At 36.0% G+C, this 25933-nt stretch overlaps 1 protein-coding gene and 1 pseudogene across 6 annotated transcripts in view; one reads left to right on the plus strand and one right to left on the minus strand.

Annotated features, from left to right (window-relative positions):
* Positions 1–25933, minus strand: part of Braf (B-Raf proto-oncogene, serine/threonine kinase) — a 179850-nt gene that overhangs the window by 131935 nt on the left and 21982 nt on the right. The gene's annotated exons all lie outside the window — the stretch shown is intronic.
* Positions 14208–14462, plus strand: LOC124086054 (large ribosomal subunit protein eL43-like; annotated as a pseudogene).

The raw sequence follows: 25933 nt of genomic DNA on the forward strand, positions 1-25933 counted from the left end.
TAATCTCTCACTGTTCTAGAGTGGGTGCTAGGAATATTACACAACTGATGATGTACCAATTTTACTGAAATGCTTACTTTGTACCATATACTTTGTCTATATGAATTCATTCAGCTCCTCCCAACAACTCAATGAAGTTTGGGATAATTATCCTGTTTCACAAATGTGTAAACAGGGAGCTAAAAAAAACTCGAACCATGTTAGACAATTTAGAATTGTACTTATATTGCACAGCCTATGAGCATTTATGAAAAGCAGATGAATAAATCATCATTAGGTATGCTGACCAAGAGAGCACACTAGACGTTTCACACTATGAAGGCAGGTTAGAACTTTAAGATAATAAGCATTTAAGCAAAAGTGGATTTGTGTAGATTCAGTCCTTTACTCAAGAAATACAATGAGCAAGGTTCTAGGCAGTGAAGATACTGCAACTAAAGCAAATTGCTTGACCTCATAAAGCACACATTCTAGTTGAGGGAAGATAAGCACTAAGTAAACATATGTCAGATGGTGATAAGTTAAGAGAAAACAAAAATAGCTGAGGAGCAGGAGGGGGCAGTGGCTATTAATTCTGTAGCACAGTCAGATTTGAGAGTCTCACTAAAAAGATGTATGACCAAAGATGTGAAGGAAGCGGGCTGGGTAGAGCGCTTACCTAGCACGTGTGAGGCACCAAGTTCGATCCTCAGCACCACAGAAAAATAAACATAATGTAAATCAACAACTAAAAAAAAAAAAGAGAGAGAGAGAGATGTGAAGGAAGGGGATTCAAGTTCATCATGTAGGTAAAAAAGACAAATTAAATCCAAATAGAGGAGGAAAAAAATGCAAAAGGCATTAGGGTAGGAGCAAAACTGGTGTATGTGTGACAGATTGAATGTGTTAATGACCTCAATCAATGGTTTCCTCATAGGTACACCTGTAACTTAGCAGTCCCTTCCACTCTGATTCTGGGCTTTTCCAAGTGACTTACTTTTGTGATATCTTACAACCTGATAGTAATAAACATGACCCAAGCAGAGGCTTAAAATGCAAATATGCCATCTTGAACAAATGAACTTGCTTGCTCTTTTACCTCTGTAGAAGAACATACCTGGGCTAGTCTACTAGAATCAAGCTGTGCCACTCAGGTGATCCTAGAATAGCCGGACATCTAGAACTGGTACATGACTGAGTCCCCAAGGTTAGCACGGTACACAAAGGCCTATTATAGATTCAAATAGCAGTTGTTTTAAGCACTATGTTTTGCAGCAGTTTGTTACACAAGAGAAAATATCACTGTGTTGGAAGAACATAAACACACAAAAGATCATCCAAATACTTGTATATGTATTTCATAACAGTATTACATATAATAGCCAAAATGTAAAAATAGTCCAAATGCTTATCAGCTAATGAATAAATAAAATATAGGGCATCCATTCAATAGAATTTTATTTGGCAACAAGATAAACAAAATATTGATACATACCAACATGAACAAACCTTGCTACTAAGGTGAAAGAAGCTAGTCACAAAGGATCAAGTATTGTATAATCCCACTTATATAAAATGCTGAGAACAGGGAAATCTATGGAGACAGAAATAAATTAGTAGGTGCCTAGGAATGAAGGGGAAAAAAAGGAATAAAAAGGGATGACAGTTAAAGCATTTGGAGTTTCTTTTTGGGAAGATGAAAATATTCTGACATTAATTTTGGTGATGGTTGCTGTACAACTCTGTTAATATACTAAAGGCCTTTGAACTGGACACTTTACATGGTGATTTATATGATATGTGATCTCTATAAAGTCATTTTTTTAAAAAAAGAAAATGACATGAACACTTGTGTTTTTAAAGCATTACTCTAGCTGTTATACTGAAAATGGACCATAGTGAGAGGAAAGATAGATGCCAAGAAACCAGACAGGAAATGACTGCCCAGTGAAAGGTGGGAAGTGACTGCCAAGTAAAAACCTTTTACAAATTAGACTGACAGTGGCAGAGATGGTAAGAAGTATCAGATGCTGGGTATATTATAAAAGTGGAGTCCACAGAATTTGCTAATGAATTGAATGTGGGGCATTATAGAAAGGAGTAATTTTTGATTTTAAAGTTCTTAACCTGCATAAAGAAAAGGATGTAAGAGTCCCAGATCAAAATAATGCAGAAGCAGCACTGGAGTTGGGGGTAGGGACACAGGATATAGAATGAGGAATTTAATTTTAAACATCTTGAGAAGTCTATTAAACAATCAGAGTGGAAACATAAAAAAAAAAAAAAAAAAAAGGAGGAGGGGATCTAGATATACAAATCTGGAATTAAGTAAGAGGTCTGGCTGGAGAGATACAAATTTGGAAGTTTAGGAAAACTGTTTCTTACTCCTTCTTGGAGATGCTCCCCACACCAATTATAACAGCTTGGAATCCAGAATCTATCTTACAACTGATGACATCGTAAAATTGCTGTTGTCCAGGAGGTGTGTATGATGTTGTTGTTATGGTCAGCACACATACAACTCGATTAAGGATATTCATGTTGTTGTTATTCAACTGTTAAATTCATTGTTGGTATTACATATCAAGATTAACTACCACTTTAAAATACCTTCAGAAAGATAATATAATTCTGCATTGAAACAAAATTCAAGTATCCATAATCAAGTTATTAAGTATAAATAGGGAAGTCAAAATTATAACACAAGATAACTTTCACCAAAACTTGGTATATGCAATATACAACACCGGAACAGATTCAATAAAAAAAAAAAAAAGAAAGGAAGCTGGGTTCACTGGTGAACAGCTATAATCCGAGCAGCTCAAGAGGCTGAAAACAGGAGGATCACAAGTTCAAAGCCAATCTCAGCAGTTTACAAGGCCCTGTCCTCCCCGCCCACCCCCCAAAAAAGGATGGGGATGTAGCTTGGTGATTAAGCACCCCGAGTTCAATCCCAGATACTGAAAAGAAAAAAGGAAAAAGGAAAGAGGAGGAGGATAGGAGAATAAAATGAAATAGCAATTAATTGTCACTGTAGGTAAATCTGAAGTGATAAGCATCTCAGTAGAGATTAAAGAGATACAATCAAAAGTTTTCATCTTATCAGCATAGTAGGAGAAAATACCAAATGCCAAGTATTTGGAAGACATTCTGTAATAAGGATTACAAATCTGTTACAAAGAACAGTTAAGACAGTAATGGAACCCACTTGAATCAAATTGTGAAATATGATATATCAAGAACTATGTAATGTTTTGAACAGCCAACAATAAAAAATTAAAAAAAAAAAAAAGACAGTAATGGAGAACCTCAACTGTTCTCAAATCTGTTGAAACTCTGATTCTGTTTAAACCATTAAAATGACTTTCTTTCTTAACTGGGTTTGGGGGTGTAGCTCAGTGGTAAAGTGCTTGGCTAGCATGTACAAGGGCTTGCATTAAATCCCCAGCATTGTGCATGCTCACTCGTGTACAAAAAGAATTCTTTACACGTTAAGAGGTATATTCTTACTTTAGATTAACTTTTTGCTGTTGTTATTTATCTTTTTTTAAAAGATAAGTACATTTCTACGGTTCCAATCATACATGTCTTTGGTCCCAGACAGGCACAGGGAAGAAAAAGGAGGATTGCTTGAATCCCCAAGTTCTGGGCCAGCTTGCGCAACAGAGAATGTCTTGTCTTAAAAAAAAAAAAAAAAAGAAAAGAAAAGAAAAAAAGAAAGAAAGAAAATAAAAATTGAAAAATAAATAGAAACCTTTTTAAAAAATATTTTTTAGTTGTATATGGATACAATACCTTTATTTATTTATTTATGTTTACAAATATTTATTTATTATTAGTTGCTCAAAACATTACAATGATCTTGACATATCATACGTTTGATTCAAATGGGGTATGAATTCTTATTTTTCCACGTGTACAGATTGCAGTATCATGTTATACAGCCACGTTTTACATACTGCCATACTAGAGTCTGTTGTATTCTGCTACCCTTCCTATCCCCCCGTCCCCTCCCCTCCCCTCCCATCACCTCTCTCTACCCCATCTACTGTAACACATTTCTCTTTTTTTTCTTCTTTCTTCCCCCATACACCATCTTATATGTAATTTTGTATAACAATGAGGGTCTCCTTCCATCTTTCGTGCAATTCCCCTTTTCTTTCCCAATCCCTCCCACCTCTCACCCCTGTTTAATGGTAATCTTCTTCTCATGCTCTTCCTCCCTGCTCTGTTTTGAGTCGCCCCCCCTTATATCAAAGAAGACATTCGGCATTTGTTTTTTAGGGATTGGCTAACTTCACTTAGCATAATCTGTTCTAATGCCATTCATTTCCTTGCAAATGCCACGATTTTGTTATTTTTTAGTGTTGAGTAATATTCCACTGTGTATAAACGCCACATTTTAAAAATCCATTCATCTATTGAAGGGCATCTAGGTTGGTTCCACAGTCTAGCTATTGTGAATTGTGCTGCTATGAACATTGATGTAGCTGTATCCCTGTAATATGCTCTTTTTAGGTCTTTTGGGTATAGTCCGAGAAGGGGAATAGCTGGGTCAAATGGTGGTTCCATTCCCAGCTTTCCAAGGAATCTCCATACTGCTTTCCAAATTGGCTGCACCAATTTGCAGTCCCACCAGCAATGTACAAGTGTACTCTTTTCCCCACATCCTCTCCAGCACTTATTATTGTTTGACTTCATAATGGCTGCCATTCTTAATTTGCATTTCTCTGATTGCTAGAGATGGTGAGCATTTTTTCGTGTATTTGTTGACTGATTGTATATCCTCCTCTGAGAAGTGACTGTTCAGATCCTTGGCCCATTTGTTGATTGGGTTATTTGTTTTCTTGTTGTTTAATTTTTTGAGTTCTTTGTATACTCTGGAGATTATGGCTCTATCTGAAGTGTGAGGGGTAAAAATTTGTTCCCAGGATGTAGGCTCCCTATTTACCTCTCTTATTGTTTCTCTTGCTGAGAAAAAACTTTCTAGTTTGAATATGTCCCATTTGTTGATTCTTGATTTTAACTCTTGTGCTATTTTAGGTGTCCTATTAAGGAATTTGGAGCCCGACCCCACAAGATGGAGATGAAGGCCACTTTTTCTTCTATTAGACGCAGAGTTTCTGGTTTGATTCCTAGCTCCTTGATCCATTTTGAGTTAACTTTTGTGCATGGTGAGAGAAAGGGATTCAATTTCATTTTGTTGCATATGGATTTCCAGTTCTCCCAGCACCATTTGTTGAAGATGCTATCCTTTCTCCATTGCATGCTTTTAGCGCCTTTGTCTAATATAAGGTAGTTGTAATTTTGTGGATTTGTCTCTGTGTCCTCTATTCTGTACCATTGGTCTACCCCCCTGTTTTGGTACCAGTTCCATGCTGTTTTTGTTACTATTGCTCTGTAGTATAGTTTAAAATCTGGTATCACTATACCGCCTGTTTCACTCTTCCTGCTTAGAATTGTTTCTGCTATTCTGGGTCTTTTATTTTTCCAGATGAATTTCTATTTATTTTTTTAATGTGGGGCAGAGGATTGAACCCAGTGCCTCACACACGCCAGGCAAGTGCTCTACCACTGAGCCACAACCCCAGCCCTAGACTAATATTAGTATAGACTATTTATAATAGTTCTTATCTTTTCATAAGTAATAGTAAAAGGCCCTACCTGCAGTATAACACATCACTCCCAGGTGCCAGAGAATCTTGGCATCTTAAGTCCTTCCAAACCTCTAGTAAAACCACCCTTTTGACTCAGGTAACTAGAGAAAAAAGTTTTACTCTATTATTCAAATAGTCTGCTATCAATTTGGCCTTCTTGAATATAGCTAAAGCAAAAGAGAGAGGAGAAAACTACAATGCTTCACTATGAACCTAATAGAAGTGTCTGTCATTCACTAGTCAGATAAATTCTGGCAAAACTTTCTTTAAAAATATTTTCCCCCTTTTCCTTTCCTAATAAGATATAAGTCAAAATCACTCCCTTTTCCTTTTTTCCTTTCCTTCTATTTTTAAAACATATTTATTTATTTATTTTGAGGTGTAGATGGACACAACACAATGCCTTTATTTGTATGTGGTGCTGAGGATTGAACCCAGGTCCCGCCCGTGCTAGGCAAGTGCTCTACCGCTGAGCCACAATCCCAGCCCCTTCCTTTCCTTCTATTTTTAAACAAAGTCTCAAAGTTGTCATAGATACAAATCACAATTTCAAGAATTCTTCAGTCTTTGCTCCCAAACACTTATTTCTGGTCTAAATCTGGAGGAAAAAGGTAATCAGCCTTAGAAGTTCTGTCTGGACAATATGGCCAGAGAGAGAATTACACATAGTAAATTCTGATTACCACAAGGGGCACAAGCCACATGGTACCCAAATTCCCTAAAGTGAAGACTGCCTCATTCTTCCAATAATCCAGAGATTCCTATATTCAATACCCATTTCTTGGGCTGGGGTTGTGGCTCAGTGGTAGAGAGCTCGCCAAGCATGCATGATGCACTGGGTTCAATCCTCAGCACCACACAAATGTAAAATAAAGATATTGTGTCAACCTAAAACTAAAATAAATAAATAAATATTTTTAAAAATACCCACTTTCAGAGACATTAACATAGTTACCATAAATGATATATCTATGCTCAATTTAAGTTTTTATAAGTGACCTAGTTTTAGGAGTCCAGGACATAAGTTAAGTATTGATAAAGTCCACTCTAACTTTTTAATACTGATCATTTTTAACCTCCACTATAACCTCTAGACATCTAAGAAAAACCAAGAACATAAAAAAAAATTGCAATCAAAAGAGCAGAGGAATCTGTTAAATTAAATTAGTGATTAAATGAACTTTATATCATTAAGCCAGGCACAGTGGCACACACCTGTAGTTCCAGTGATTCAGAAAGCTGAGGCAGGAGGATCACTCAAGCGCATGAGTTAGAGATTAGCCTGGGCAACAGAGAAAGACCCCATATCAAAAACAAACAAAAAGCCCCATTTAATTTATACTACTATTGGGGTGAAAATGATCTCAAATCCACCTGAAGAAATTTGAAAAAGAACCCAAGGAAGCAAGATAGAAATAATAAAGAGCAGATATCAGTGAAAAAGCATAATAATAAAAATAAAAGCTGTTCTTTGAAAACAAATAAAATTTATAATTATTTAGCAAGACTGATATAAACAGACAAAAATTCCCACTGTTAATAATCAAAGAAGAATAAGCCACAGCCATATGCCTGGTTCATAGGAAGGTTCATAAAGAGAGATTATTATGAAAAAAATCAGTAAATATAAATTCAAAACCCTGGGGAACAAATGAACCAATTTCTCAAAAATCAAAGACACATACATAAAGTCCTCAGAAGGTGGTACAAATAATATGAATGATCCTATAACTATTAAGGAAATTGAACTCATAGTTAAAAACCTTTATTAAAAATAAATCTCTTGGGCTGGGGATGTGGCTCAAGCGGTAACACACTCACCTGGCATGCGCGGGGCGCTGGGTTCGATCCTCAGCACCACATAGAAATAAAATAAAGAGGCTGTGTCCACCAAAAACTGAAAAATAAATATTAAAAAATTCTCTCTCTCTCTCAAATAAATAAATAAATAAATAAATAAATAAATCTCTAGGGCTGGGGGTAACATAGTGGTAGAGTACTTGCCTAGCATGTGCAAGGCCCTGGGTTCTGCCCACAGTGAAAATGAAAAGAAAGGGAAAAAGAAAAGGAGGGAGAGAAGAAAGAGGAAAGAAGGGAGGGTGGGAAGAAAAGAAAACAAAAGGCAAGACAACATTAATAATCAAAAAGGTAAAATAATTGCACATAAAGATTAAATTTAAGACAGAAGTATTAAGAACAATCTTAAATCAATATAGTTTATATAACTGATGCATCCAGAATTTAAATGATTTTAAAATCTGAAAGTAAAAGCTTAAATGACCAGATTCACTTTTTTTGCCTCTGATTATCCAAACCTCAACTCTTCATCAGATATAGATGAAAAACAAAACATAAAAGAACAGTATCACCAAAATTTTCTCTGTACACAATTAACTTAAACTGTACCGTTATACACTTTAAAAAAATGACTCCTGTCAGTTTAAAGTCTATGAACACTTGGCTATGTACAAAAAAAATTTAGAAATGACATACAGAAACCATGACTAGTGGTTACACACAGGAAATAAGGTCAGAGGTCTATCAGGATTGAAGTCACCCTTCACTGTACATGCTTTGGTTTAACAAACAAAAGACCAATAAAAAGCTAGTTATAACTGTTTAAATTGTGTATAAAATTAAAGCCACATAACTATGGGTAAGTGTAGACACTCTAATTATTACAGTCCTGCCCATTTCAAAACCAAGTATTAAACAAGGGAAGAATTTATACAATTAAAGCTGTTTGTATAATTATAGCTGTATTAACTAAATTTAAAGATAAAATCTATTTACTAAAATTCACTTTTTAAAATAAGCCAAATTATAAGGAAACTTTCTAAAGTAATATTCATATATCATAAATATCATATATTCCTTTTTGGTAGGAAGGGGGATTCCGGGGATTGAACTCCGGGGCACCTGGCCACTGAGCCACATCCCCAACCCTATTTTGTATTTTATTTAGAGACAAGTTCTCACTGAGTTGCTTAGTGCCTAGCTTTTGCTGAGGCTGGCTTTGAACTTTCAATCCTGCTGCCTCAGCCTCCTGAGCCACTGAGATTACAGGGGTGGACCACCATGGGTCAGGCAAGCCTGATTCATTCTTAGACGAAGTTTTGTGATTATTTTTGGTAGATCAATTTATGTCATACTACTTTAACGCTTAAGCAGAATTTTCAATACTTTTATCCATTTGTATTATGTAACTTTATACATATTTTAGAAATAACCCTATGGTTCATATACTATAGGTCTTTAATTTTCACAAGCAAAATACTGATGCTAAACCAATTCATCCTTCCTCTTACTACACACACACACACACACACACACACACACACCTAATCCCCTTGTCCAGTTTGTCCACACTATATACACTACCTATTATTTATTTACTATCTTTCATGGTTATCAGATTGACTGTCACAGGAAACAATTATTAGAGGCATCAAGGTATAGTGTATGTTCATAATAACTAGGTTTAAAAGTTTGGTTTGGCTATTGCATATGTAAGAGTTTAGGAGAAGATAAAGAAATAAATGTTGGCTGAAAAACCTTCAGTGGAGTTTAGATTTTACTTTGGAGACAAGGACCAAATAAATGGTCGGCACTACTTGTTTCAATTCCTTACAATACTACTATTAGATGGGCTTGCATAAGTTTATTCCAAATGTTATTCTGCTCATGCTTGTGACGAGTTTTTGATGAGTTAATCAATCACTTCTTGAGTTACCTTGTTTACTGTCATTACTCTATACTAATTGGTTCCCTTACTTGTTTTGCACTATTCCTATTCAACTCTCCTCCATTTTCTGTAGTAAAATCCCTAAAACACATACTTTACTCACTTCTATCACTTACACACTTTAAAGCCTTCCCAATCAGAATAAAACTTAAACTTTGTAGTATAGAAATTAAGATCTTACAAGATATCATCTCTGCCTACCTTCTGCTTCATTACATACTATTCTCTCCACCCTGTATTCAGTAAGCACAACCACAGATTCACACATTAAATTTTTTTTTAGTTATTTTATTTATTTTTATGTGGTACTGAGGATGGAACCCAGTGCCTCACACATGCTAGGCAAGTGCTCTACCACTGAGCCATAACACCAGCCCCCCCCCCCCCATTCACACATTTTAATCCTTCTTCCTGGAACCTTCACCCAGCACTTTTCTAAACAAAGAGAGTTCCTTCAGAGTTTAAATCTCACTTTCTCAGAAGACTTTCCCTCACGCTTCTCTCAATCTATATTAGATACTCATTACATTCTCATAACACTCCATATTTTTTCTTTTGGCATATATCACAATTTAGGATATATGTGTGTTTGTATGTGTATATGTATGTATTTTGATGATTAATAGAGATTTCCTGATTACAGAGACCACATCTAAGCAAATCACATATAGTAAAATTGTTTAATGCAGTTTTTATTGCTACAAATGGCTTTTGATTGGATTAAGCATGATACTTTAAGATGTTTACTCTGGCAATAATGTTTAGGTTAACCAACAAGTCCGAGAAGTACTTGAGGCAGGGAATCTCATGAAAAGCATGCTACAATTATAGCCAAGAAGTAACCAGGTCTGAGCTGCTGATAGATCCAATACTCTTACCTGTAAGGCAGCAAGGAGAAAGTCAATATTCTTAGAGTATATGACTATTCCAAAAGAGGAACTGTGAAAACTTTTTGTGTAATAATTCAGCTCTGAATTTAGTTGACCAGATAAATAGGTTGCTGAAAGAAACTATCATTCTAACTCTAAAGTAAATGATCACAAGTCCAACGCTGATATGATACAAAAGAAATCCCTTTAATCAAAGTAATTATGTCTGGTGATTGGTTAACTGAAAAGGTCATAAGTTAAAGAATAAAGAAATGGCAATAGGGCTGGGATTGTGACTAGCATGGGCAGGGCCCGGGTTCGATCCTCAGCACCACATAAAAATAAAGATATTATGTTGTGTCCATCTACACCTAAAAAATAAATATATAAAAAAAGAAGAAATGGCAAGCCTAGACCTTAAGCATTTTATGTAAACTTGAAACTATAAAACAAGCATTCATTCCAAGTATCTTCTTTTAAATATGAATAACACCTAACATGCAGCAATTTTTTTTTTTTTTAAATGGAGAACATCAGCTAACCTGATGAACCCAGGTGGAAGTCAATTCAGAGAGCTTCAATTATTTTTCCCTTTCTTTTTTCTTCTTCTTTGTATTGGGGATTGAACCCAAAGGTGCTTACACCCTGAGCCACATTCCCAGCCCTTTTAATTTTTTATTTTGAGACAGGTTCTCACTAAATTGCTTAGGGCCTTGCTAAACTGTGGAGGCCTTGAACTTCCTGCCTCAGCCTAATTTGCTGGGATTATAGGTGTGTGCCATCACACCTATTTCCTTTTGAATACTACTGCTGAAATGACATGAACTGAACAGTAGTGGAATGGTCAAAGCTGTAGTCTATAAAAAGTATACACACTCCTGAGAGCACTCTTTATTGGGGGTGTTGGCTGGTTACATTATTTAGTAATGTATTCATCTAGACAATTAAAGGGAAAAAAAAACCCAGCTTTTAACATTCACACCCCTGGGGCTAATATCAGAGGAACATGTCCCATATGGTCAAGAAGCACACTGAAGACTGGGTGTTCCATACAGCAGAGCACTTGACAGTGTTGCTTTCTTCTTGCACATAACTCTTATTGTGAGCATACTTTGATTCCCACAGACTGAGTTAAGTAAATGTATGGATTATATTGAGTTTTACCAAAACCTTATAGAATGGCAAGTAACTTAAGATCATTCCTATAAATGAATAGTGTTGAAGATAACGCTATTGCTCCAGCAAAAGTCAAAGCCAATGCTTCGCCTGTTCCTAGTACGAGCTATTTGTTGGTCATAATGCAGGACAAAAGTCCACAATCCAATCCAATCCAATCGTAGTTCTCAACCAGGGGTGATTTTGTTCCCAAGAGACACCTGAAAGTCTCTAGAGACCCAAAGGAGGGTACCCATGTAAATATTAAATATGCAAACCTGATTTTCTTTGTTTTCTAGATGAATACATTACTAGATACAAAGCTGGCCAACACCCCATACTTACTTATACTATAGACCACAGCTCTGGCCATTGCACTATAATCCATTCTTCTTTTTATTTTTAATATTTATTTTTAAGTTTTAGGTGGACACCATATTTTTATTTTACATTTATGTGTTGCTGAGGATCGAACCCAGTGCCTCGTGCATGCTAGGTGAGCACTCTACCACTGAGCCACAACCCAGCCCCTATAATCCACTGTTCTGATGTCTCTATTGGAAGAAGAGTATTACTGGCACCTAGTGGATAGAAGCCATGGCATTTGCTAAACGTCTTACAATTCACAGGATAGTCCTCCACAACCAAGAATTATCCAGCTCAAAACATAATAGTGGGCTGGGGATGTGGCTCAAGCGGTAACGCACTTTGCCTGGCATGCACGTGGCCTGGGTTCAATCCTCAGCACCACATACAAATAAAATAAAGATGCTGTGTCCACTGAAAAACTAAAAAAATAAATATTAAAAAAATTCTCTTTCTCTCTCTTTAAACAAAACAATCAAACAAACAAACAAAAAAAACATCAACAGTCAAGATTGAGAAACCCTGATCTAATCAGATCTGATAAGAAACTGGATCATTAAAAAAAATTACCTCTAGGACTGGGATTGTGGCTCAGCAGTAGAGCGCTCGCCTAGCACGTTGAGGTCCTGAGATCAATCTTCAGCACCACATAAGAATGAAATAAAGATAATGTGTCCAACTACAACTAAAAAATAATAAATATTAAAAAAATTAACTCGATTATTTAAAATATGAATTTGTATCAGTATTGTAATGATGACACTTGCCCTAAGGATTATGTTATGACTTAGCATATAAACCCAAAGATGGACAAAGTCAATAACAATTTCAAACTTGTTTTCTTTAGTTTAGCTTTAAAAAAATGCTAATAAATGTTCAAATTTTATAATATATGATCATGATTTTATATAGTGTTAGACACAAAACAAATATAGAGTGGAAATAATGTGTTCAAATTCTTTTTGCTAATAGGGCACAAAATTTAAGTGTGAAGACTACTGATTCAAACAACTGAAGTTTACAAAAAGACTGCATTAATACAAACAAGTTTATTAAAATTCTAATTCAAAGATAAGTTACAGTAGCTTGCCTGTACTCCCAGCTACTTGGGATATTGAGGCAGGAGAATCACAAGTTTAATGCCATCTTTAGCAACTTAGCAAGAACCTATCTTTGAAATAAAAAATATCAAAAGGTCTGGAGATGTAGCTCAGTGGTAGTATGCTACTGGGTTCAATCCCTAGGGCAGAGGAAAAATCTAATTTAGAATCACTAAAAGAAAATAGAAAATAAGAATGAAAAGAACCTAGTAATGTTTTAATTCTCCAGGAATAGCATGCCCAAGGTACTTATCTGAACCAAGATAAAAATCCACATTGAAAACCATCTGTAGAAAACCAGTGAAGACGCCCGAAGTTATAAAACCAACAGAAAAACTGTGAACAACTGTGGTTAAAAACCTCACAAAAAGGGGTGGCTGTACATTAAACATTACTAAGTGAGGAGGCTCCAACAGCACAGTGGTTACAAGCATGACCTCTGGAGTCAGAATGTCTGGATCCAAATACTAGATCTTCCACTTAAGCAGTGTGCCCCTAGGCAAGTTGCATAACCTTTCTAAACAAACTTCATCTAACAAAATGGGATTATCATATCTAACTCTTGGAGTTGTTGTGAAGACTTATGATCCAATATATTAGTTAAGAACATAGGCTTTAAAATCAGAATTGCTGCTTTGCCACTTAGCTACGCAACTTTGGGCAAGTTACTCAGCCCTCAAGTGTCAGTATCCCTATCATTCTTTGAATGATACAAACTTCATTAAGTTGATCTGAGAATCACATGGGCTTCAGTGCCTGGCACAAAGTAAATAATGAGATGAACTGAAATAACAAGTGAATTAAATACTCAGTTCTTAATTTGACTAATTATAAAATTAAAGTGGCACTGTATCATTGCAAAATATTTTTGTGTATGACTGATTTCTATAGTTCTTCAGCAACTATCTTTTAACTAAACCAATGATATGCTTTTATTCAGTCAATATTTACCAAATCTCTACTTGTGCTCAGACTTGATCTGAGAGCTGAGCTGAACAAAACTGACAAGTTCCTTGCCCTCAGAAGAACTCACAAGCTCTGTTTAGTATTTTTTTTAAGTTAGAATCCCCTACTCTTTTTATTGTTTCAGTAATTTAGTAGCTTCTCAGTCTTCTGTTTTCTGAATTTCCAAAATGTTGTACATCAGTGGCTCATAAAATGATAGTTTTCAATACCTACTACAGATTAAAAATCACTTGAGGGACTTACTCTCAAACACCAGAATCTCTGAGAATAGGACATAGGTACCTGCACTTTTTAAAGTTCTTCCCCCGCCTAAATTGTGCCTGTGCAAAACATCTTTTCCTCTTTAGTCTCGGGCCTAAGTGGCGGTGACATGGCTAAACGCACTAAGAAAGTCGAAATCGTCGGTGCCTCCCTCCGGAAAATGGTGAAGAAAATTAAAATCAGCCAGCACGCCAAGTATACATGTTCCTTGAGGCAAAACCAAGATGAAGAGTCGGGCTGTGGGGATCTGGCACTGTGGTTCATGCATGAAAACTGTGGCTGGTGGTCCTGGACCTACAACACCACTTCTGCCATCACAGTCAACTCTGCAATTAGAAGGCTGAAGGAATTGAAAGACCAGTAGAAAGTTCTTCCATATAGCAAAATTGTGGTTTGTTGTTAATTATATTAACAGGATGTTCTGATGTTCAGGATGATCTTTCAAAAGATTTGTAAATTGAAGCCCTTCTAATTTTAATTGGAAAATTTTGCTGAGATGGGTTATTGTAATTCAGGTCTTTTTTCCTCAGTAGTCAGATGATAATGGCATGAAACTAAGTCTTGCGGCTTCGGTATATACTTAGTTTTTTTTTGTTTTTTTAAAACACTGTTCAACTACTTAGAGATACACTGACATATTGTACAAAATTTGTTTTAAAGGTAAAATGTGCTAAAATACACAAAGGATATACATTAAAAAAATTTTTTTTAAAAAGTTCTTCCAGTTTTTCCAATGTGTAGACAAGGTTAAAATCAAAAACACTACTCTAAATTCTATCATCCATATCTGAAAAAAAAGCATACTTTTAGTGAGATTATTATTATACAATATTATCAGTGCAGTATAAGAAAGCATAGTTTTTTAAGAGTAATACCACACTTCTAATTTATATTAAAAGTACAACTCATTCATTAATGTCAAGTAACATGCATTTTTTTAGAAAGATATTTGTCATGAACCAATGTCACAAAAAATCTGTACCATGAAAAACTTGAGCTCCCATAGCGAGGCTGAATTACACATTTCTAGACAACTATATTGTAAAAAACTTACTTCAGTAATCTAGTGTATATAAAATGTCACAAGAGTTCAAGCAGGATGAAAGAGGAGTAGGGATGGAGGTAGTGTGGGGAGGAGACAAAAGAAGTTAGAGAAAGCTTCTGGAAAAGATAACCAGAACTGAGTTATAAAAGACTGAGTAAAAGTTGATGAGTTCAGTGTTCCTCCAAGGGGTATATGAGTGGTACTTTGGGTGGGGCAACTGCATTTCCCGGCCTATGGCATTGAGTGACAAGCATTCTCTAGTCATTATGATCATCAGAACATTTCCAGGGGCTGGGGCTGTTCAGTAAGAGAGCTCTTGCCTGGCATGCATGAGGTACTGGGTTTGATCCTCAGCACCACATAAAAATAAATAAATAAAAGTATTGTGTCCAACTAAAAACAAATAAATAAATATTTAAAAAACAAAATAAAGGTATTGTGTCCACCTACTATATATATATATATATATATATATATACACACACACACACACACACACACACACACACATACATACATATACATATATATACAATTTCCAATTGTCTCCCATAAATCACTGGGGGTAAGGGGCCCTGGTGATGGGAAGATGAAGTTAGAGAGCATTCCAGGCCAGAGGCAGAAAAAAACATGCTTGAGAAGAAGCACAAGAGTTTGGTATTAAATAGCATTTCCCTAAATGTTTCATAGTATGTTATCACATACGCACAAGCAATGCTCCAAGTCAACAAGGTTTAGAAAATTCTAATTTAAACAAAAGTAAGTTTCTTTAATATTGTTCTTCTAATGGGAATCAATTCCTTAGTAAGAATGACTGTTGATGATTACATATAAATGATTAAAAAGTCAATGTCAGCTGAGCAGAATAAAAATGAATGTCAATTTGTTAAACAGCAATCTATTATCAAGCTTTACTATAATCCGCACCTATCTCCTGCCTGAGTGGATTCTTCATCCTGACTGACTGGCTTGGCCCAAAATGGCAGTAAGGGGAAGAAAGATTTTTTAAAAGGAGTGATGAGAACATAATAGATTTGTTGAGGAAGCTTTCTGAGACAAGATGTCTGTAAAAAGCTTGACCTGTCTGGGTTCACTCTCCCTGGTGTTCCCCACAGCATTCTTGAGCAGAGAGGCTCAAATAGAAGTAGTCTACTTAAAGGAGACAGATGAACAATGAAGGATCCAGCATGGGGCCTATGTTTAGAAATTTTAACATCCCTGCCCCAACAAAAGTGGTGGAGGAGGAGGATGGGAACATAATAGGCAAAAGGCAGATAAAATGTATAGCAGATGTCTGTGTCAGGGAAACAAACTGTCTGATACAGCCCCAACTACCACTATTAAATCCACTTTTTTTTAAAGAAAAAAAGTTTAAAAAGAAAGATTGAGGAACAGATGAAAAAGAAAAAAATAAATTAGGAGGGGCTGGGGTTGTGGCTCAGTGGTAGCACACTTGTCTGGCATGTGTGAGGCACTGGGTTTGATCCTCAGCACCACATAAAAATAAAATAAAGGTGTTGTGTCCATCTACAACTAAAAAATATATATATTTTTAAAAAGTAAATTAGCAGGTTAGAGAAATAAATGAAGATAGGAAAGTCATACTGAAAATAACAAGAAATGGAATAAACACTTGTTAGGAACATAGAAGGTAAGTGTGAGGGAGGAAAAAAAAGCCACATTTAAGTTAATGAAAAGAATAAAGAGTTAAAATGTGAAATAATGCTAATTACTGAAGATAAAGAACATCTAACATATAATTAAATGATGTATATGATGAACAAAAAATAATGAATGTACCAGTACCAGAAAGTTTGACGCTGGAGAAGTTAGTACATTTGGTAACTAAGAATAGAAAACAGCGTTCAGGCTCATCTTACGTCTTCTCTATTCAGTAATACTTAATCTAGAAGAAAAAAAAGTTTATGAAAAAGTATCTACAGAATTCAGCAGAAAAAATACACTATCTGACAATTTTATAGTTGCCCACTTTTACGTAAGTACTAAGACCATAAAAATCAATCTAAATTTTTTTTTTTTTTGGTACAGGGAATTGAACACAGTGACGTTTACCAAGTCCTTTTTATTTTGAGACAAGATCTTGCCAAGTTGCTTAGTCCCTTGCTAAACTGCTGAGGCTGGCCTCCAACTTTCAATCCTTCTGTCTCAGCCTCCTGAGTCACTGGGCACCTCCGCGCCCAGCTGATCTAAACTTACTTGACAGTATAATTCAGCTGATGAAAAGATGAATAAATAGTAAAAATCAGAAATTAAGAATCCAGGATTTTAAAGAATTAAAGGTAAACATTAATTCCATTTAAACACATCACTTTGAGACTTAGGTATAAAGTACAAAACAAATGACAATAATAAATCATTAACAAGGTTTATCTCTTGGGCTGGGGATGTGGCTCAAGCAGTAGCTCGCTTGCCTGGCATGCGTGCGGCCCAGGTTCGATCCTCAGCACCACATACAAACAAAGATGTTGTGTCCGCCGAAAATCAAAAAAAAAAAAAAATATTAAAATTCTTTCTTTCTCTCTCTCTCTCTCTTAAAAAAAAACAAAAACAAGGTTTATCTCCTATATGAAGAGGTAAAAGGGTAGACGGAGGTAGGGAAAGTACAAGTGCTTTAATTTTCCTATGTTTAATAACAAAGGATTAAGAGAATCCTGATTATCTTAATGCCGCAGTCTAGCTGGGCACAATTCAGGAGCCACTTGTCAAAAGAAACTAACTTTATTTTTAGAACCACACACTCCAAACAAAACAGCCTCTCAGGAAAAACCCTCAGAGCCCCAACTGCCACCACCGGCTTCCCACAAGCCTCTCTCTCCCACCCAAGCTTCTCCCCACCTCCCACAATCCTCCTGCTCTTGAGGCCGATTGGCTGGGTCACGTGGGCGGAGCCAAAAAAGTCCCCCAATGAGCAGCTCCGTGGTCTGAAAGGGCAGGGAAACAGCCCAATGAGCATTACCGCAGAGGAGCCAATCAGCTAGATGTTGCTGGGGCCGCTGTGAGCCAATCATCAGCCGGCAGCTGGAAGTTTGCTGGCAGCTGGAAGTTTGCTGGCAGCTGGAAGTTTGCTGGGGCCCCTTTGGCTGTGGCTCTTGCTGGGGCCCCTTCAGCTGTGGCTCTCAACATCTTGGTAAATCAAGAAATAGAGGTTTAAAGATATTACATCTATAAAGATAGTTAGCAGAATTACTAAGACTTATAAACCACCAAAAATTACTAGATGGGAAACAAGTGCACATACACACATGCACGTATATAAATCCATAGGAGAAAAAACAAAGGCCTGAACGAAAAAAATATGTGAAAACTGCCCTACCAACAAAATATAAATGGGATAAACTATTAAAAAAAAAAAAAAAAAAAAAGGCAGTGGGCTCAAAAACCAAACCCCAAACAAATGTGGTACACAACATCCATATCTAAAGTTCACTCAAAACGGTTTAAAGTAGCCGGGCGCAGGCACAGTAGCTCATGCCTGTAATCCCTGTAGCTCAGGAGGCTGGCAAAGGAGAATCATGAGTTCAAAGCCAGCCTCAGCAAGGGCGAAGCGCTAAGCAAAAATACAAAACAGGCCTGAGGATGTGGCTCACTGGTCGAGTGCCCCTGTACAAAAAAAAAAAAAAAAGGTTTAAACTAAAAGTTACTTAAAGTCCATTCAAACAACTTTCAAGAAACATATTCTCTGGACTGGCATAAAAAATGTCCAAGATAAAGGAAAAAAAATGGAAAGCAGATCGGCTCTTTCTAATAATACGAATACCTAATAAAACGCTGATGCCAAAACTAGGGTGTAATTGCATAAGAGAGCTATAGACTAATCTCATTTATGAATACAAATATAAACATCAAGAATAAAAAGCTGAGCTGGGGTTCTGGCTCTGTGGTAGAGCGCTTGCCTAGCATGTGTGAGGCACTGGGTTCAATTCTCATAAATAAATGAATAAAATAAAGGTCCACCAACATCTAAAAAAATTTAAAAAAAAAAAAAACAAAAGCTGCATCAGTGAATCAAATTCAACAATGAATTAAAGGAATATATTGTAATAAAATGCATCAAGTAATTCAAGAGTGGATAGGATGTCTATAATATAAATAGGATGTCTATAATTACTTACTCAATACCCTTTTATGATTTAAGAACACCTCTCAGCACACTAGAAATGGAAGAAACATTTTTAAACTTCAGAATATCTATAAGATTATAATACATCATTAAGCATAAGATGGCATTTCCATTAAAGATAGAAGTATTAAAAGATATTATTGCAACTATCCAATCTGTGAAAGGCCCTAATCCAATCCATTAGAACAAGAACAAGACATATAAGAATGGAAAAACAACAAATAAAACAACTATTTGCTGATATAAGTAACTTAAAAATCTAGATCCATCTAATGTGAACTCGAGATAATAAGCATTCTTTAAGAACCAAACACAAAATCCATGCACAAAGTAACCAACAATTTTCCTATACCGCCACCAAATGATAAGATCATTTAACATATTGACCTTTTGCGGGGCGGGGCGGGGAGATGGGGAAACTCAGGGCCTAGTGCATGCAAGGCAAGCATTCTACCAACTGAGCTATATCCCCAGCCCAAGAAAAGATCATTTAAAAAAACAGATCTCATTCATAATAGCACAAAGATTCCCAGGAATAAAATCAACTCCCACTCCCCCAAGTATGAGAGCATTACTTAGAAAACTACAAATCTTTATTTAAGGAAAACTTTAAAAGACCTAAATAAATGAAGATAAAGACCAAGTTCATAAGTTGAAGACCTCTGCATTATAATTGTAAACATCTCATATATATGTCCCTATGTTAATATACAAATTCAAAACAATCACAATCAAAATTCCAAAAGGACATTTTATGGAACTTGACAATCTGATTCTAATGGTCACAAGAGTAAATAAGCACAGGTTTGTGCAAAATGAAAGAAAAAGACCGGCATTACCACAAACCAAGATATCATATATAAAGTAGTAGTGTGGACCTGATGCTATTACAGACAAACAGGAATCTGGAATATATCAGAGATTGGTTCATGAATCAGTGAGAAAAAAATCATGCACATACATATATACAGTGTTGGGATAATTTTGACTACCCAAATATCTTCATAACCAAACTATGTAAATAATGAAGATAAATTTTTCAAATTTTAAATTTATTAGAAGACAACATACAGAATATCCTTTGTTATCCCAGAGAGAAAAATTTCCAAATAAGAAACAAAAGTGGTAAATGAAAAGATGAATAAATTTGGCCACATAAACAATAACAAACTTGCTTATAACTAAGGACTAGAAGAAAATATTTCAACACATAATGGATAACAAACAATGTTCATAATAGAGGACACCTAAAAATAAAATGTAAAAACAAACTTAAGATATCCATAAATAATTAGGAAGGAAAAAATTCAAAGGCTAAGAAACATATAAAATAAATTCAACATCATTAATAATCAGAGATGGAAATCAAAATGATATAATTTTTCTCCTTTTTATTATAAAATTATGTAAATGATTTACAAAACATATAGTTTAAAGAATAACTGAAGCTGGGTATGGTGGCGCATGTGTGTAATTCCAGCAGCTCAAGAGGGTGAGACAAGAGGATCACCAGTTCAAAGCCATCCTCAGCAATTTAGCAAGGCCCTAAGCAACTCAGTGAGACCCTGTCTCTAAATTTTAAAAAGTTCAAAAAAGGACTGGGGATATGGCTCAGTGACTGAGTGTCTCTGAGTTTAATCCCTGATACCCACCTCCACCAGGAAAAAAATAATAATAATTGTAAACCTTTAGTAACTCAGTCCAAGTTAAGAATATAGCAGTGCCAATCTTAAGTCGCTCTCTGTGCCATTCCTCAATCACATCCACTTTTTGTCATTCCTAAGGTAATTATTATCATTCATCACTACCTTGGTAATGATTCCCTTGATTTCCTTATAATTCTAGTACCTATATTTGCATTCCTGAATACTACAGTATCATCTGCTTTTGAACTTTTTATGAATAGAATTATGTTGCACATTGCTTCTTATGTTTGACTAATATTATATTTATGTGATTCATGTGTATTAATGCAGGGGATGTTTATAGTTTGATTTTCTCCTCTATCTGAGCCAGGTTTTTATTTTATAATTAAATACAAAATGATTTATTTATTCCACTACTGAGGGACACTTGAATTTTTTAATATTTTTGTGCTAATTTAAATAATGATATTATAAACATACCTATAGATATGCTTCCTAGTTTCCCTTTCACACATTTCTTTAGGGCTATGGCTGACTCTCAAAGTATGATTCCTGGACCAGCAGCATCAGCATCACCTTGTAACTTAGAAAGGCAAATTATCAGCCCCTACTCCATCCTATCTAATCAGAAACGATGGGGGGAATAGATCCAGTTCAGAAATTTTAACAATCCCTCCAGGTAGTTCTGATGCACCTCAAGTTTGAGAACCACAGGAGAGGGGTGAATGTCTGTGAGTAGTATTGCTTGTTGTAGCACATTCTGTTATTTTCCAAAATAGCTCTTCCCATTTACACTTCCATCAGCACTGCCACCAGCAGTGGAAGAAAGTTCCTGCCACTCCATATCATCACCAACGCTTGATACTGTCAAGTGTTTTCATTTCTATCAGTATGATTTATAGAAAACTATCTTGCTGTGGTTTTAGTTTTTATTCCCCTAATTGTTAATGAAGTTAAAGACCATTCCATGTTGTGGTAGGAACCTTACCTCTTGGTATTCATACATCGTACTACCTCTTCCCCTTGAATATATAGATTTGATTTATTAATTTACTTCTAATTCAACATGGCAGAAGTGATGGGATATCACTTCTAAAATTAGGTTACAAAAAGGCTGTGGTTTCCATCTTGGGCCATCTCTTTCACTCTCTTCTGGAAAGCCATGTTGTGAAGAGGCCAATGTGAGAAAATTTGGCAATAGATGTTCTGAAGCCAGCTAAACCACATGAGGAAGCCCAGAAGCAGATCCTCCCTCAATAAAGCCTTGAGATGACTGTAGCCCTTGACTTATTATAGCCTCATGAGACCCCTGAATCAGAAGCAGCAAACTAAGTTGCAATGATTCCTAACCCACAAAAACTGAGATAAATGTTATTTTCAGCTGCTAAATTTTGGGGTAATTTATTATATACCAATAGATAATATGTGTGTTGCAAGTACCTTTACTAATTTTGTACTTTGTCTTTAAAGATTCTTAATAAGGTCGCAATGAGCAAAAGTTTCTATTTTTTATTTTATTTATTCTAATTTATTATATATTGACAGCAGAATGCAATTTATTTCATATTACACATGAAGAGCACAATTTTTTTATATCTCTGGTTGTACACAAAGTAGAGTCACATCATCTGTGTCTTCATACATGTACTTAGGGTAATTATGTCCATCTCGTTCCACTATCTTTCCTACCCCCATGTCCCCTCCTTTCCCCTCCCCTCCCCTTTGCCCTATCTAAAGTTTATGTATTCCTCCCATGCTCCCTTCCATCCCCATTATGAATCAGCATCCTTATATCAGAGAAAACATTTGGCATTTGGTTTTTGGGGAATGGCTTAAGAAGTGTCTATTTTTAATAGTCAAATTTATCAAATTTTTGTGGTTAAATGTTGAGTCTTATTTAAAAAAATCTGTTCCTGGGCTGGGGGAGTAGTTCGGTTGTTGGAATCTTAAGGATCTGGGTTCAACTGCCAGCACCAAAAAGAGCCAGGTGGGAACACATACTGCAGTCCCAGCTACTCAGGAACCTGAGGCAGGAGGATCACAAGTTTGAGGACAGCTTAGGCAACTTAGTGAGAGCGTCTCAAAATGAAATAAACAAAAAACAAAAAGGGCTTGGGATGTAGCTCCTCAATGGTAGAGCACCCCCAGTGCTGCAAAAAAGAAAAAATAAATCCTTTCCCTGCCTTGAGCTTATAAAATTATCTCTTTTTATTTGGTAAAAGCTTTTTGGATTTACCTTTTTATATTTAATCTACTGGAAATTTTTAAAAAATATTTTGTTTTAGTTATAATTGGACACAATACCTTTATTTTATTTTTATGTGGTGTTGAGGATCGAACTCAGCACCCCGCATGTGCTAGGCGAGTGCTCTTCTCCTGAGCCACAACCCCAGCCCAGGAATTGATTTTTATTCATAGTAACAGGTATGTGTTAGGGGTGTCCTGACTTCATTTATTCAACATAATAAATAATTGTTTCTGCAAGTGTCATATATCATATGTCCACCCACCTACTTCCCCGCCAAAGCATATAAAAAATTCATCAGCAACATAGCACCTATTTTGTATTACCTTTAATTTGTTATTTATCTGCCCTCCCCTTTTAAAAATAGTTTTTAGTTGTAGATGGACACAATACCTTTATTCATTTATCTTTATGTGGTGCTGAGGATCAAACCCAGGTCCTCACACATGCTAGGACAGCACTCTCCCACCGAGCCACAACCCCAGCCCTCATCTTTTTATTGGTGGCTCAGATACTCTTCAGACTGCAACTCAAAGTCCATGCCTGTGAAAGCCTCAAGATCATCCTCCTCCTTCTCTTCCTATAAGGTGGGGCACCTCTTCAGATATCACTCAGTCATACATTCTTCTCTGACCCCTCTCCCTTCTCACAAAGCTGTGATCCAACTAATACTATTTTAAAGATTTATTTAAAGCAAAACATCTAGTACTAGGCTTCCTCCTATAAAGAGAAATTAGGAAAAACCAATTACAGAAAATGTAAAGAAAAAAAAACCCCAACATATATATATCCAGGAAAACATAAAATTCAAATAATAAAACTGGAGTAGTAAGTTTGTTGGTAGTCCTAGCACCCATCTGATATTTTAGGGAGTGGTCTATTAAACATTGTAGGTGTCACTACAAGTAGATCTGATTGTGAACCTTAGATGGGAGACATGTCTATATTCACCCAGGTAATAACCAGGTCCCAGCAGTGCTTAGCTACAGCAGTCAAAATTTGTTGACTGAGAAGATGAATTAAAATCCACCTTATTTTAAGAATATTCTTACTATTCTTGTTCCTTTCCACTTCCACAGAAACTGTTCTACTAGGTTGTTAAGTTCCACAGAAAAGCCTATAGGGATGTGTATTTAGATTTCAATATATCTACTATCATTTTAAGAAAAATATTTTTACCACTCGGGTCTTTCAATCTATCCTAATATGTAGTATGCAACTCCATTTATTTAGGTGATCTGTATGTCTCTTGATAAGATTTAACTATTCTTCTTTACAAAAGTCTTGCACACCTTAAATATTTAAAATTTGCTGGGCACAGTGGCCCATGCCTGTAATCCCAGTGACTTGAGAGGATCTTAAGTTTGAGATCTCCCTCCACAATTTAGCAAGGCCCTAAGCAACCTAGCAAGAACCTGTCTCAAAATAAAAAATTAAAAGGGCTGGAGATAGTTAAAAAAAATAAAATAAAATAAAAAGGGGTGGGAATATTAAAAAAATAAATAAATAAGTAAATTCTCAGTATATTAAATATAAAAAGGTAAATCCAAAAAGCTTTTACACAAATAAAAAGGCATAATTTTATAAGCTCAAGGCAGGGAAAGGATTTATTTTTTCTTTTTTGCAGCACTGGGGGGTGCTCTACCATTGAGCTACATCCCCAGCCCTTTTTGTTTTTTGTTTATTTCATTTTGAGACGCTCTCACTAAGTTGCCTGAGCTGTCCTCAAACTTGTGATCCTCCTGCCTCAGCCTCCTGAGTAGGGCTGCGGAAGACTGTCAAACAGCCTCCATAGCAAGGTATTCATAGTAACACCCCTGTTACTATGAATAAAAATCAATTCCTGGGCTGGGTTGTGGCTCACAGTAGAGTGCTCGCCTAGCACGTGCAGGGTGCTGAGTTCGATCCTCAGCACCACATAAAAATAAAATAAAGGTATTGTGTGCACCTACAACTAAAACAAAATATATTACAAAATCAATTCCTAGTAAATTAAAAAATTGTTTAATTTAAGCATCTCCTTTCCTAGGAAATATTTCTGTCCTCCATTCCCTCTACTAATTTTGAATCATGTGCCCTCTTCCCTGATCCTTCTGTATCTGGGGCACATTTTCACTAAACTACACTGTCCTTAATTCTTGATTTGTTTGTTTCTACCATTAGAATGTAAGCTCCTTGAGGACAGAGACTACCATTCATTTCTATAACTCAGTACCCAGCATGCAGCCTAGCACAAAGAATCTCAATATTTGACTTCTACACTATAGGGGAATAAACATATGTAACCAATGACTGCATAGTATAAACTATCTTATAAAGAAAAGAACTACCAGGAAGATGTAGAGGTGCATGCTTATAATCCCAGCGTCTAAGGGGGCTGAGGCAGAAGGATCACGAAGAATTCAAAGCTAGCCTCAGCAAAAGCAAGGTACTCGAAGAGACCCTGTCTCTAAATAATAGGGCTGGGTATGTGGCTCAGTGGTCGAGTGCCCCTGAGTTCAATCCCTGGTAAAAAAAAAAAAAAAAAGATCTTGGAGAGACACAATCAGGACCTAAATAAAAGTAATGAGAGAGGAGAGGAAGAAAAAAATAGATGCATTATTGCAGAGGGGAAATCAAAAGGATTTGGGAGCTTGCCACACAGCAAAAACAAGAGGACAAAACAGAGATGCTCTGGGGTTTCAAGTACAAATTAAAATAGGTGGAGAGGATTATAAGGAAAAGGGAAGATGTAATTTAAAAGGAAAGATAACTCATT

The sequence above is a fragment of the Marmota monax genome, unplaced genomic scaffold (genome assembly GCF_021218885.2).
Source record: "Marmota monax isolate L192 unplaced genomic scaffold, Marmota_monax_Labrador192_F-V1.1 WCK01_AAM20220418_F8-fsc00122, whole genome shotgun sequence".
Taxonomy (NCBI): Eukaryota; Metazoa; Chordata; class Mammalia; order Rodentia; family Sciuridae; genus Marmota; species Marmota monax.